Source organism: Miniopterus natalensis, chromosome 2 (genome assembly GCF_054644295.1).
Source record: "Miniopterus natalensis isolate mMinNat1 chromosome 2, mMinNat1.hap1, whole genome shotgun sequence".
Taxonomy (NCBI): Eukaryota; Metazoa; Chordata; class Mammalia; order Chiroptera; family Miniopteridae; genus Miniopterus; species Miniopterus natalensis.
In genome coordinates, this window is record NC_142082.1 from 21,238,972 (window position 1) to 21,254,088 (window position 15,117).

The 15,117-nt window shown below is 38.8% G+C and overlaps 1 long non-coding RNA gene across 1 annotated transcript; it reads left to right on the forward strand.

The window, feature by feature from the left end:
* The first annotated feature begins 9,411 nt into the window (after nucleotides 1-9,411).
* LOC148093647 (uncharacterized) lies at nucleotides 9,412-15,117 on the forward strand. The gene is made up of 3 exons (XR_015713982.1): nucleotides 9,412-9,501; nucleotides 10,097-10,289; nucleotides 14,958-15,117. It is a non-coding gene; the product is annotated as an uncharacterized LOC148093647 (long non-coding RNA).

Consider the following 15,117-nt stretch of genomic DNA (forward strand, 5'->3'; position numbering starts at 1 on the left):
TTTGCCACCTGTCAAGACAGTGGCTACATTAGAACAGTATTTAAAACATAATTGAGAAAAAATCAAATTACCATTAAAATCAGGAGAAATATAAATGTGTACTCCACATTCAATATATCCCCACATAAAACTAGGAAAATAAACCTGAGTGCTCGCCAGATATTTTTAGTGTTAGATGATAGCGGGGTGTCAGCTAGGTGTTGCCCAGGTAATTTATCTTATTTACTGTTTGTTTAGTATTAGCAGTGATTTCAAAGCCCTCTGTGAGAAACTGTATGTGAATAAGTACAATAATCATCTCCTAAAATAGTACAACTTTCTTTTTGGAGGAATTTCTTATTTTCTAATTAATGTCTGGCCAGTCCAAGTGATCACTTGTATTAATGCATCTAGGACAAGATAAGTCTGGGACTGGCTGCCAGTCAACACTTGTACTCATTTTTGGAAAACAATTCCTTTTTTGTGGCTTCCTGTAGAGCTTGGAGGCGAAAGGCTGCTGTTGAAAATTTATCCTCAGTCATCAGTGTTTCAATCCAAATTATAATTCTTTGACTAGGTCATGTATGAAGGCCTGTCATAGACATCTGTTACTAGAATTGTCTTGAGGAGGGTTTCATGTAATTATGAAGTGGGCATTAGCTTTCCAACAGAAAAATCATATATGGTTTATAGGCAGCAACCAATAAAAAGCTTATTCTACAGACCTAATACAAATCATCATGTTCCACCAAATTATTGGTTTCTGGACAAAATTTGCTTATGGCATAACATTTAAAGACAGCTTCTGCATGAAGCGATGATATTTAAAGTAGAGACATATATGGTAAAGGACGTTGAATTTAAGCATTACGTCTTTTTAAAAATTAGATCAGTAAAAATACCTCAAGTGGAAATGTACCACCCTTTTCTAAGCTCCTTGCCAAATTTAGTATTTTTAAAAGTCCAGCTGTTACAGCATGACCTTCAGTGTTATTTCTGCACATAAAGAAACTCCCTATTTTAGATATATAAGTGATGTTAAAGTTTTGGTGGTGTTTAGTTTGTGGTGATGTTTGTTTTCCAGGAGGTAGAAAATTTCATTAGTTGTAAAGTCACACACATTAGTAGTGGGATCTGTCACCAAAATGAGTTGTATGGCTCCTAAAAGCATGTGAGTACTAGCTCAACAACCTCTGAATTATTGACATTTTAGGCAGAGACATTTCTTTGTTGTCAAAGGTGGGGGTGAGGGGGTTTGTCCTGTGCATTGTAGAATACTTAGCAGCATTCTTGGCCTTTGCCTACTGAATGCAATGCCTGCAGATAGTTTTGTTTTTTATAACTGGGGTGAGACTGATACTGGTCTCTATAGGGTAGAAATCAGGGATGCTACTAAACATTCTACAATGCAAAGAACATTCCTTACAACAAAAATTATCTGGCCGGAAATGTAAGGGCTTACTAATGCCGTCTCATTAATTGCTTTCTGGCTGCTTTGTACTTCCATTGGGAGAAAATACTTGCGTATCATATATCTGATTAGAAATTCATATTCAGAATATATAGAAAACTCCTAAAACTCAACAACAAAAACCAAATAGCTCAAAAAGTGAGCAAAGGCTTAAACAGACATTTTCCCAAAGAAAATATACAAATGGCCAATAAGCACATGAAAAGAAGTTCAACATTATTAATAATTAAGGAAATGAAAATCAAAACTACAGTAAAATATTACCTCACATGCATTATGGCAGCTACTATAAAAACAACAACAAAACAAACAGAAAACAACATGTTGGTGAGGATATTAGGATATGGGAACCCTTGTGCCCTGTTGGTGGCAATATGAAATGATACATTCACTGTTGAAAATACTATGGAGGTCCTTTAGAAAATTTAAAATAAAATTAGCATATGACCCAGCAATTCCACTTCTGGGTTTATATCCAAAAGAACTGAAAAGTAATGTCTGTAAGACATATTTGTACTCCTATGTTTATAGCAGCATTATTCACAATAGCTAAAACTTGGAAGCAACCCAAGGGTGCACTGACAGATAAATGGATAAAGCAAAAGGATATATATATATATAATCTCAGCCTTAAGAGGTGGAAATTTTGCAGTATGCTACAACATGGATGAACCTTGAGGACATTACACTTAGTGAAATAAGCTAGTCACAAGAAGACAAATACTGTATGATTCCACTGATAGGAGGTTACTTAGCATAGTCAAAATCATAGATACAGAATGTAGGATGGTGGTTGCAAGTGGCTTGGAGGAGGGAGGAATGGAAAGTTGTTAAATAGGTATAGAGTTTCAGTTTTACAAGATAAAAAAAGTTATGGAGATGGATAGTAGTGATGGCCACACAATAATATGAATGTATTTAATACCACCGAGCTGTACACTTAAAATGGTAACTTTGTACTGTGTATTTTAATACAATAAGAAATTTGGAAAAACAGATGAAAAACCCAATTCACTTGATATTTGGAATCTCTCTCTCTTCAAGATTTTTAAAAACAATCCACCTAAAAATTTTTGAAAGCTTCATTGCATTATTATTCCAGCTAGTAGTGTTTTACTGTTTTAACATCATGTTTTCTGTGTTTACACCTAAATCTTTAATTCCTCAAAGCTGGGAAATGATTTTTTCCCATTTTTTGTTCTTCCTTGAACATATAAAACAGACCAAATCCATAATAAATATATGTGGACTGTGATTTTGAAAGTTGAGGAGGGGACAAAAGGAGGGATATCTTAGGCCCTACGATGCTGCTGTCACTCACTCGAGCATTTTGTATAAGGGAGGTCTACTGGTTAGCTTTTGATTTTGTCTTGCCTTAAGTTTTTTTAAAATTTATCTTTATTGCTGAGAGTATTACAGATGTCCCCTTCCCCCCCACCCATTGACCCCCTCCACTTCACTCCTGTCCCCTCCCCTGGCCTTCACCCCATTATTAACTGTGTCCATGGGTTATGCATATATGCATATAACTTCTTTGGTTAATCTCTTCCCACCCTCCACTCCCCTTCTCTCTTTCCTCTGAAATATGATCATCTGTTGCCTGTGTAAATGTCTCTGGATCTATTTAGTTGTTCAGATTCTTTTGTTCACTAGCTTCTTAAAGAAGATCCTTCAACTTTCCCTGTAGTGCTGGTCTGGTGGTGATGAACTCCTTTAGCTTTTCCTTGCCTGTGAAGCTCTTTATCTGACCTTCAGTTCTAAATGATAGCTTTGCTGGGTAGAGCAATCTTGGTTGTAGTTCCTTGTCTTTCATCACTTTGAATATTTCTTGCCACTCCCTCTGGCCTGCAAAGTTTCTGTTGAGAAATCAGCTGACAGTTGTATGGGTGCTCCCTTGTAGGTAACTAATTGCTTTTCTCTTGCTGCTTTTAAGATTCTCTCTTTGTCTTTAACCTTTGGCATTTTAATGATGATGTGTCTTGCTGTGGGCCTCTTTGGGTTCCTCTTGTTTGGGACCCTCTGTGCTTCCTGGACTTGTAAGTTGATTTCTTTCCCCAGGTAGGGGAAGCTTTCTGTCTTTATTTTTTCAAATAGGTTTTCAATTTCTTGGTCTGTTTCTTCGCCTTCTGGCACCCCAATAACACGAATGTTGGGCCTCTTGAAGTTGTCCCAGAGGCTCCTTACCTATTTTCATATTTCTGGATTCTTTGTTCATTTTGCTCTTCTGGTTGAGTGTTTTTTGTTTCCTCATGATCCAAGCTGCAGAATTGATTCTCAGCATCCTCTACTCTACTGTTGATTCCATGTAAATTATTCTTTTCAGTTCCTGTAGCCTTCATTTCAAATTGGTACTTTATTATGTTATCGATTTTCTCAGTTATTTCCCTAATAGTCTGCTTAAACATCCTTATAAACAAAATTCTGAACTCTGTATCTGTTAGCTTGCTTGGATCTATTTCATTTAATTCCTCTTCTAAAGATTTCTTCTGTTCTTTCCTTTGTGACATGTTTCTTTGCCTCCACGTTTTGGCTGCTTCCAGGTGTTTGTTTACATCTGTTAGGTAGAGCTGCTATGTCTCTTGAAATTTGTAGGTGGCTTTGTGTAGTAGATGTTCTGTAGGGTCCAGAGGCTCAGCCTCCCCAGTCACTTGAGCTGGGCCTTCTAGGTGCTCCCCTGTGTGGGCTGTGTGCACTGTCCCGTTGTAGTTGAGCCTTGGTTGCTGTTGACATCACTGGGAGGAACTGACCCCTAGGCCAATCAGCTGTGAGGACCAGCTGCAACTACAGCCAGAGAGCTGCTGTGCTGGAGGCACCCCTATGGAGCAGGATTTACTTCAGTGGAGCTTTGGTGTTCACCACGTGCATCCCTTGAGTGTCACTTGTGGATGTGGTAGGGTTGAAATCCAGCGCGATCAAGTCTGACCACCAGGTGCCCCCTCACTCTTCCGGGAAACCTCCACCACCGAGATTCCCTCCGGTGTTTAAACCGTGTCTCCGGGATTCAGCCCCAACCCGCCCTCCTCTCTGCCCCTTCCTGCTGGTCTCGGTGCTTCTTCAGTTCCCTGGTTGCGGGGCTTCCCTTCAGCTGGATTTCAGGAGGCTCTGAGTGATGGTGGTTCTGTATTTTAGTTGTGATTTTGATGTGGTTGCGGGAGGTGACGGGTGCAGCTGTTTCCTGTGCCGCCATCTTGTTTCTCTTCCCTTAATTTTTGAAAGGTAGTTTTGCCCAGTAAAATATTCTTGTTGACAGATTTTTTTCCTTTCAGCTTGGAATTATCCCACCATCTTCTGGCCTGGAGGTTTCTGCTGAAAAATTCATTCATAGTGTTATAGGGGGTCTCTTGTATGTGGCGACTCCCTTTTTTTCTACTTTTGAAATTCTCTTTTTGTCTTTGAATTTTCACAGATTATGATGTGTCTTCCCATGGATTTCTTTGGGTTCAACTTATGTGAATTTCTTTGGTCTTAGTGGATCTGGATGTCCATTTCTTCCCTCCAATTTGGGCACTTTTTAGCCATTATTTCTTTGAATATGCTTTCTGATCTTTTCCTCTCTATTTTTCTTCTGGGACTACAATAATGCATATTAGTCCTTTTGGTTGTGTCCCATAAGTTTATTAAGCTTTACTCCTTTGCATTCTTTTATCTTCCTTGCTCTTACTAACTAATTTCTAATGACTTCTCTGAGAGTCCACTGATTTTTTTTTTCTGGTGGATCTAGTCTGATGTTGAACCCCTTTAGTCCATTTTTCAATATAATTAATATATTGTAAATCTGTGACTTCTGTTTGGTACTAGGAGCTTTGGAAAAATGGATCAGCTCTTTTCCTTCCAATGCAAAAAGTGAGATCTGGGATTATTCATGCACTCACTTATGTGGTGATCTGGAGGGGTATTATTGTGTCTACTAGCCTAAGCTGTCACCTTTGTTGTCTCCTGGGCAGCTAGACTGTCCAGACCCATCCAAGCTCCAAGAACTGGCAAGATAGATTCCAGTTCTTTGGAAATGTGTGGGTCCTGGGCATGGACACAAATCCCTTCCTTCTCCTGGGTGAAACTGGGAGGTAGATGGCCTCTTCCTGCTTGAAAGGCACTGTGACAAGGGTGAGTCTCTATTGAGAAGTTGCCCTGAATCTCTCTTCTGGCTTTAGTGAGTCTGGTTTTGTATTCTCTCGGAGTAAAGGAGACTGTTATTTAGTTTAGGATTCACCACAGAGGGAATTTATCCATGAATTATTGTTGAATCAATGCATTTGTGAGAGGGGAGAGTCCAAGACTTCGTTCACTGTAATGTTGCTGGTGTCTTTCTCCCTCTGCAATAGCTCCCCTCCCCCCCCCGCCACCCAACATTATTGAGATCTAATTGACATATAATACTGTTTAAATTTAACGTTTACAACATGTTGATTTGATACATTTACACATTGCTAAATGATTGCCACCACAGGATTAGCTAACAGTTCCATCCTGTCATGTAATTACCATTTCTTTTTTGTGGTGAGAACTTTGATTTGCTCTCTTAGCAACTTTCAAGTGTATAATACAATTGGATTAGCTATAACCACTATGCTATACATTATATCCCCAGAACTTGTAAAGACAATAACTGGAAGTTTTTACCCTTTGGCCATATCTCCCTATTTCCACTACCTAGTGCCTCTGATAATTACCATACTACTCTCTGTTTCTCTGAGTTTGGTGGTGGTGTTTTTTCAGATTCCACATATAAGTGATGTTATATAATATTTGTCTTTCTCTGTCTGACTTATTTTACTTACCATACTGCCTTCGAGATTCATCCAGTTTGTGTCCAATGGCAGGCATTCCTTCTTTTCATGGCTGAATAATATTCACATATACACATACACACATACACACACATACACACACATTTCCTTTTACATTTATCTGTTGATGGACACGTATGTTGTTTACATATTTTTAAGGCTGCAATGAATGTGGGAGTACAGATATTTCTTTGAGATCCTGATTTCAGTTCCTTTGAATATAGAGCCGTATGTGGGATGGCTGGATTTATTTACTCGTATTTTTAACTTTTTGTTGAACCTCTATACTGTTTTCCATAGTAGCTGCCCCAATTTACATTCACACCAACAATGCTACTTAGCCTCACAGCTTCAGCCTGGACATCCAAGCATGCATTGGCTGTAACCTGTTTCTATTTTACTCTGGAAGATGTATTTACCAGACCTTTTGCCCCCAGCCAGGGCCTGTTTTATTGTATTTTGATATTCCTAAACTCCATTAGACACTGCAGTTATAGGTGGTGCTTGGAGTGTCTTTACCTGGACACATTTCATGGAATTAGCTTACTTTTTCCTCTCCCTGTCTCATATATTCAATCACAGGTGATTAAAATGATACTTTCATTTGATTGTACTCTACACTTTAACTGCTGATAACCCCTAAACAGTCAGACTTAGGAGTAGCTGCTTGTAATATTCTTGAGCACTGAGATCAACGTCACCAAGTGCAGGAGACTGGGTTTCCTCACCCATAAACAGAAACATACATGCCTGTCTACCTTCATCACAGTCCTTCCCTGGTAATAAAATGTGATGGGAAAGCACTGTGAGTTACAAAATACAAGGGATTAACAAGTAAGGTGAACAAATATATAAATGTACACAAATAAATGTCTTCTTTCTAGAGATAATTGCAGCCACGTAGGAAACAAAACAAAAAAAAGAACTTCCCAAACAAACACTGCCCCCCCCCCGCCCTAGTTACTGACCTTTACTTGGCCCTACCAAGTGAAAAATGTATCTTCTTGATCCCACTACTTTCTCAGAATCTCTTCCAAGAACATTCTCACCCATAGCAGGTCATTCCAGTTCCTGATGTGACCAGCTGTTGGCGTTGTCCATTAAGGAACTTGCACCCTCAGGGTTCCGGGAACCCCAGTAACTTCACTGTTGCTATAAGGGTGTCAAGAGTCTGCCCTAAAATGTCCCAAACTTCTGGTCACTGTCTTTCATTGTTCATTTGGGTTTCATGGTGAAATCAGTTTGAAACTGGCCAAATAGGAAAGTTGATACCATATATGCATAAATCTCTCAGGGCCCAGGAGAATTAGATGACAGAACTACAGCAGACTTAATTTTGGGAGACATAGAAAATTGTGGCCAGGAGTAAGTCAGCCAGGGCAGTGGGCCTTGGGTGTCAAGAAAACAATGCTGAAATACCTATCATCCTGAGCCTCAAAAGTTGAGCTGAAAAAGGCCACTGTGGAGGATGCTGGGTGGTTCAGAGTGGTGGGTTACTGACTTGGCTTCCCAAGCCAATTAAGGGAACTGGGTGGATTGGAAAGGTTTTTCAAATGGCACAGGTTTTATAGAACAAACAATGACCTATCCCTATCTAAAATTTAGTGTTTTTGTTCATCATAGATTTTCCTTGCAATGAAGTTTGATTTTTTTTTTTTAATGCATTACAATATTATTGAATTATTGAGTTTTTACCCCCTTAAATATTCCACCATCCCAGTCTTGGCCCTGTAGAGTTTGGACCCAGCTGAGTGTGGCTCAGCAGTTGAGCATCGACCTAGGATTCAGATTATGGTTCGATTCCCGGTCAGGGCACATGCCCAGGTTGTGGGCTCAATTCCCAGTCGGAGGTGTGCAGGAGGCAGCCGATCAATGACTCTCTCATCATTGATGTTTCTATCTCTCTCTCCCTCTCCTTTCCTCTCTCTGAAACCAGTAAAGGTATTTAAAAAAAAAGAATTTTGGAGAATTGCCCAATTTAAAGTAGATTTAATCAGAGCATTATTTTGATTAGAGCAAAGCAAACAGAAACTAATTTCTTACTGGGTGAGTTAAGAGTAGGTCTTGCATTGGCTGGTGTTTCTCAGTGGTTAGAGTGTCAGCCCATGCACGGAAGGGTCACCAGCTTGTTTCCCAGTCTAGGGCATGTACCTGAGTTGCAGGATCGAGCCCTGCCCTGGTGAGGGTTCATGTGGGAAGCAACCAATCAGTGTATCTCTCTCACATCGATGTTTCTCTCTTTCTCCCTCTCCCTCCCTCCCTTCCACTCTCTCTAAAAGGTCACTGGAAAAAATAACTTCTGATATGGGTTAACAAAGAAAAAATTTTTTAAAAAGTAGGTTTTTTCAAAAGAGAAAAGGCTGATTATGGTGGATTCTGCTATTTTGACTGTTTAGTAGCATCCTATGTATGTATGGATTATGTCTTTCAGGAGAGAGAGTAAAATTTATAATGTTCTCCACCTATGAAAGAACGTGAAATTGCCGAAGAGAGCTCCCTGTTCAGTTAATAGTGGTTTCAGTAAAAGATCTGTTCCTATTATAGGTGGGTTAGCATGATCAGCCCAACCCACCTCTAAATCACCAGGTCTGAGTGATGAGGCAGCTGTTACATACATTTGAATTGTTCACAGTTTTTAAATTAGACATAACCACATATATAAGAGGGCTGAAGGAGATAACACTGACATCCTTCCTAATTTGAAAATTCAACAATTCTCACTTAGTGATTGTTAGGATGGTTGGGAGCAGAGATGAGGCATCTCGTGTGGAATAAGAGGTCTTTGGGCTTCTTATCAGCATTTTACTATAGATAGTATTTCTCCTGTTCTGTTTGAAATAAGAGCAAACTCTGTTTTCACATTGGGTACGGAATGAAGGGAGGAGAGTAAACAATTTAGCAGAAATAGAGAGTGTTGCTTATTCTTTTAACAATATAGAGCCATTTGAATAATGTTGCTGTTTATCTCTGTTTCATAAAGAAGAAAGCCCAGCAGACTTAAAATGAGGGGAATCTCCTTTTAATTATATATCTACCCCCAGCCACTATTTAATGCTAGGTAAATTATAAACCTCCCTAGGTAATCACATTATAATTTCCTCATAATGTTTATTATTTCCTTAATGAAAATTGGAATTATGTATTATAATTTACTTATTTTTTTCTTTTAGATTCTACAGGTGCTTCATTTTCTTGTTATGATGAAATAAATACACATGGAGATAGATATGGACAATGTGGCAACAACAGGGGTTGTTCAGCTCCGTATGTATTTACACAATTCTAATTTTTTTAAAATGTAGGTTATATGTTGCTAAGATCCTAGAATATATTATTATGTACACACTAAAGTGGTATTTTATACCAGGTTTTCTTTCTTTCATGATCTGAGAACAGCATTATTACCCATTGCCTACAAATAAAATGCGCCTATATCGTTACAACAATGACCATAAAAATTGCCTCTATTTATTATTGTGATGAGCTAGATATTGTCTTATGTAGTTTACATACATTATATATATTATAAGTAAATTTAATTCATCAAACGATTATAGTAAGAGTTATCCTATTTTACTAATGAAAAAAATTGAAGACCAGCAACCATTTGCTTAAATATCAGAAGGTAATATAGGAGAGATCAGGGCCAACAGATTGCAAAAATCATTAATTTTTTCCCTTGCCACATTGCCTCACAAAACAAAATGAGCCACATTATACATAAGTCAGTGTGCTCAGGAAACTTACTGAGAAAATTCTTGAAACCTGGATTTAAGTTAGTAAAATACCTTTTTAACTTAGCTATATCAGCAATCTATGTTAATAATAAGAGAATTTTTTTTCTGCTGTACGCTTCTAGTGATCTTCTGTGTGGAAAATTAGTTTGTTCCTGGCCACATAAAAAATTAGTATCACGTACAAATTTATCTGTGATTTATGCACATATACGCGATGAAATATGTGTATCTACATATCGAGAAACGGACAAAGATCAACCGGGGCAGAGGGATGACACATTTGTAGAAGATGGCACAGTGTGCGGTCCTGAAATGGTAATTAGAACTACAAAATTACAAGTGTTTTCAACATCTCTTATGATAATACAATACCAACCAATGCATTTTAAAACAATCTGATAGAGGTATCGTTTACATATCAGCTATGGTAAGTGTGCAGTTTATTGCTTTTGATTAATTTATAGAGTTGCACAACCATCAGCTCATCAAATTTTAGAACATACCCCTTTCCTCTTGCCCACTTGCCCATCTTTACCCCTAAGCAACACATCCAGTGCCCTCTATTATTAACATCTAGCACGAGTGTGATAATTTGTCATAATCAATAAACCAATGTTGATACATTATTATTAACTAAATTTAATAGTTCATTCAGATTTCCTTAGCTTTCACTTAATGTCCTTTTCTAGGATTCAACCCAGGGTACCACTTTGCATTTATTAGTTGTGTATACTTAGGCTCCTCTGGACAGTGACAGTTTCTTAGAATTTCCTTTTCCCCTTCTCCTTCGTGGGAAGACTACAGAGGTAAAGTACCGGTTCATTGTATCATATCAAGTGTACATACTTATTGATGTTAACTTTGATCATCTGAGTGTGGTAATGTTTTCCAGATTTCTCACTGTAAATTATTTTTCATTTTCCCTTTCTATATTGAAAGAGGTTACTATGCATAGCCCACACTTAAGGAGTAGTAAGTTATATTCCACCTTCTTGTGAGCTCAGGATGTACTTAAATCATTTTGAATTCTGCACAGTTTTGTCTATTCTCTATTTATTCAATCATATATTTTTGACAGTATGGACTCAGTGGATATTTATGTTACAGCTTGGGTTATTATCCAGTATGACTTAATTTCATTGTTCATATTGTTCTAGCTTTGGCCATTTCAGTTGGCTCCTGTGTCGCTTTGACATACTCTTAATCATAGTGGGATTTTTGTTTTCTTTTTGAGTGCTTCCTTACTTTCTGGAATCACAAGCTGTTTTAGGTTCATTTTGTATGTTTCCTGCCCTGATTCCCAGAATTTGCCATTCTCCCAGGAGCCCTGGTTCATTTTAATGAGAAAGGGTAGTTAGAAACCAAGATCTAGGTACTAATTGTGATTTTTGCTACCGGAGTTTCACTGGTCTAGCCCCATCAGCAGAAAGATCTAGGAAATATATATCTATATAATATCCATGTATATATTCATGTATATGTATATATGCATATATGTATGTATATATAGTCATATATATATCTATATATCTACATTAAAAACTATGAGATAAAAATTATGTTCTCAAATTGAACGCATAATATAAGATTCATTCTAGCCTCCTACCTTTTCATATATTTAACTGTTACCTCTAACACTGACACACTTTGTTCCTTTATTCACATCTATATTGTGCCATCCTAGAATGCATCTAGAATACCCATTAAGTTGTTTTAGAATGGCTAAACTCATTCTACTGTGATAAAATACTAATTAGGATTCAATATTTGTTTTTAGTTATTTTGTCTTTAACCTGAATGTATAAACATATTTTATTCAAGAGTTACTTGGGTTAATTTATTCCCCCCCCCCCCAGTGTGGTTTAGATCATTCATTTGAAAAACAATAGGCCATGGGATTTCCCCCCATCCTTGTTCATGTTATTTTAGTTTAGTTTTTCAGATGTGAAATGTAAAAAAAGTTTAAGGTTTAAAACAGTGTCTTCAGTAAATAGTTTTGGGAATCTTGGACAGATATATGCAAAAAAATGAAAATAGACCTTACACCACACAAGAATAAACTCAAAATGGATTTAAGACTTCAGAGTTAGACTCTAAACTATAAAAAAATCCTGGAAGAAAACATAGGCAGTAACATCTCAGACATTTCTTGTAGCAATATTTTTTTTCTGATATGTTTCCTTGGGTAAGGTAAATCAAACAAACAAACAAATAAATAAATGGTACTGCATCAAACTAAAAAGGTTTGCACAACAAAGGACATTGCCAAAAAAATGAGAAGACAACCCCCTGAACAGGAAAACGTATTAGCCAATGATACATCTGATAAGGATTAATATCCAAAATTATAAAGAACTTCTAAAACTCATCATCAAAAAATCAAACCATCTAAAGAATGGGCAAAGTACCTGAATAGACCCTTCTCTGAGGAGGAAATGCATATGGCCAATAGGCATATGAAAGATGCTCACCCTGGCCAATGTGGCTCAGTTGGTTGGGTGTCATCCCATGTGCCAATAGTCACTGGTTGGTCAGGGCACATGCCTGGGGCTGTGGGCTCAATCCCCAGTTAGTGGTGTGTGGGAGGCAGCTGTACAATTTTTCTCCTTCATCGATGTTTCTCTCTCTCTCTCCCCCATCTTCTTTCTCTAAAATCAGTGAAAACATATTTTAAAACATTTTTTCAAATACGTTTTCAATTTCTTGCTCTCCTCCTTCTGGCACCCACCATGGTGCAAGTATTGGCATTGTTGTCCCAGAGGCTTTCTGCACTATCCTCTTTTTTTAAATTTGGATTCTTTTTTCTTTTTGCCCTTCTGATTGGGTGTTTTTTGCTTCGTTGTGTTTCAAATTGCTGATTTGATTCTCAGCGTCATCTACTCTACTGTTGATCCCTTGTAAATTATTCTTCATTTCAGTTAGTGTATCCTTCATTCCTGACTGATTCTTTTTTATGGTTTCTACCTGTTTTTCCTGCTATTGAAGTTCTCACTAAGTTTCTTGAGCATCCCTATAACCATTGTTTTGAACTCTATGTCTGATAGTTTGCTTGCTTCCATTTCATTTAGTTCTTCTTTTGGAGACTTCTCCTGTTCTTTCATTTGGTAAGTTTTTCTTTGTTTCCACATTTTGGCTGCTTCCCTATGCTTGTTTTTATGTATTAGGTAGAGCTGTTATGTTTTCTAGACTTGGTAGAGTGGCCTTGTATAGTAGGTGTCCTGAAGGGCCAGTGGTGCAGCTTCCCCAGTCACCCAAGCTAGGCACTCCAGGTACACCCCTGTGTGGACTGTGAGCACTATACTATTGTAGTTGAGCCTTGATTGCTGTTGGCATGTCACTGGGTGGGGTTGACCTCCCAGGCTGGTGGGCTGTGAAGACCAGCTGTGACTACAGAAGATGAGCTGCTGTGAGGAGGTGATCGTACAGAGCAGAACTTGTTTAGGTGGGGCTTTGGTGCTCATGGAGTCTGCTTGTGGAGGTGCTAGGGTTATAATCGGCATGGTCTGAAGCTATTTACTGGGTGCACTGGGTCTGGGGCCTCCCGGAAGAATCAGGGTCAGCCACTGTCTGTGCTCTGCCTGAGGATACCTGGCATGAATACAGAGTGATCTGCAGATGGCTGCTACTTGTGCTGGGCCTAGAGGTGCCCAGGAGAGGCCAAGATGTGAACCAAGGCTGGCTGCTGCTAGTGCCGAGCCTGGAGCCACTCAGGAAGAGGTACAGGGTACAGAGAGGCCAGATACTACTTGTTTGAGAGATTTTAGGAAATTCTGAAGCATGAGCTGTGACAGGCCATATGTATGGGAAAGCCACTGGAAACAGCTTAGGGGGACTAGCAAGTTGGGTGGGGCGGGGTCTCAGGGAATCACCAGGGTAGGGTGAACAGAGTGAGACAGGTTGATGGAGACTCAGATATGGCACCTACCTGCCTGCTCTTTGGTGGGGAGAGGGAAGGCTGTCTCAGAAAAGGAGCAATGGCCTCTACTACCAATTTTGTCTGGCAATAAGCTTCCCTCCACCCTCGCTCTTGCCCTGATGCCAGACCGTGCAGTCCCCTGCCTGTATGTCTTTGGTTCCTTTTAAGCTGCTGTCCCAGGGCTAGAGCTCAGAGGGAGTGAGTCTGAGTAAGATCATGTTTGGCCCCTTTAAGGGAAACTGCCTGGGACTCCAGCAGCCCCTCCATCTCATTCAGCCACACTCACCACTGGTTTTGACAGCCAGAAGCTATGGGGACCTCTCCTCTTGGCACTGGAACCCTGGGCTGGGAGGCCTGGTGTGGGGCTGGGACCCCTTGCTCTTCAGGGGTGACCTCCACAGGTGAGAAATCTCTCCCGATTTTTATTTGCCACACATGGGTGTGAGACCAGCCCAATCCCGGTCTCTGCCCCTCCTTCCAGTCTTGATGTGGCTACTTCGTTAAATCCCTAGTTGTAGGACTTCCATTCAGCTAGATTTCAGGTGGTTCGGAATGATGGTTGTTACGTAGTTTAGTTGTAATTTTGATGTGGTTGTGAGAGTATCCTTATACCAATATTTTTAAGACCTCAATCTCCCACCACTTAGTACTCAACCCTGACTGCTCACAATAATTGCCTGAACCCTGCCCCCAGGGATGTTGATATAATGGTCTCAGGTGGAGACCAGGCATAAGCATTTAAAAAATGCTTCTCAGTGAATTCTTGAATTCCAGGAACTAATCAAGTAATTTTTCTGAAATATATCTTTCTAAGAGGACTTTTGGTGCTAGATGGTAAGAAAATAAAACTTCCAGCTTCTTACTTATGATTACATCTTTATAGTCTGAAGGTACATAGTTTATTTCACATTTATTTCAATGTACTCACAATTACTCTATTTTATTATTTTTATGCCAATCCTCAGTAATATGAATTCTGGAATTTTCTTCAGTTTTTCATCCGTATTATCAATGCACACAATCTGATTGACTGACATCATTTTTCATTTCCTTTTGATTTGTTTTAGTATTGTTTCAATTTTTCATGTAAAGAGATTAAATACCTGATCAATGATACTCTCTGCAACAATACTAGAGATTGTCAGAACAATGGAGTAAGTAATTAATTTCAATTTTCATTTTAAATAACATGTTTTGAAAATTCAATAAACAGTTTGGCAATTTACA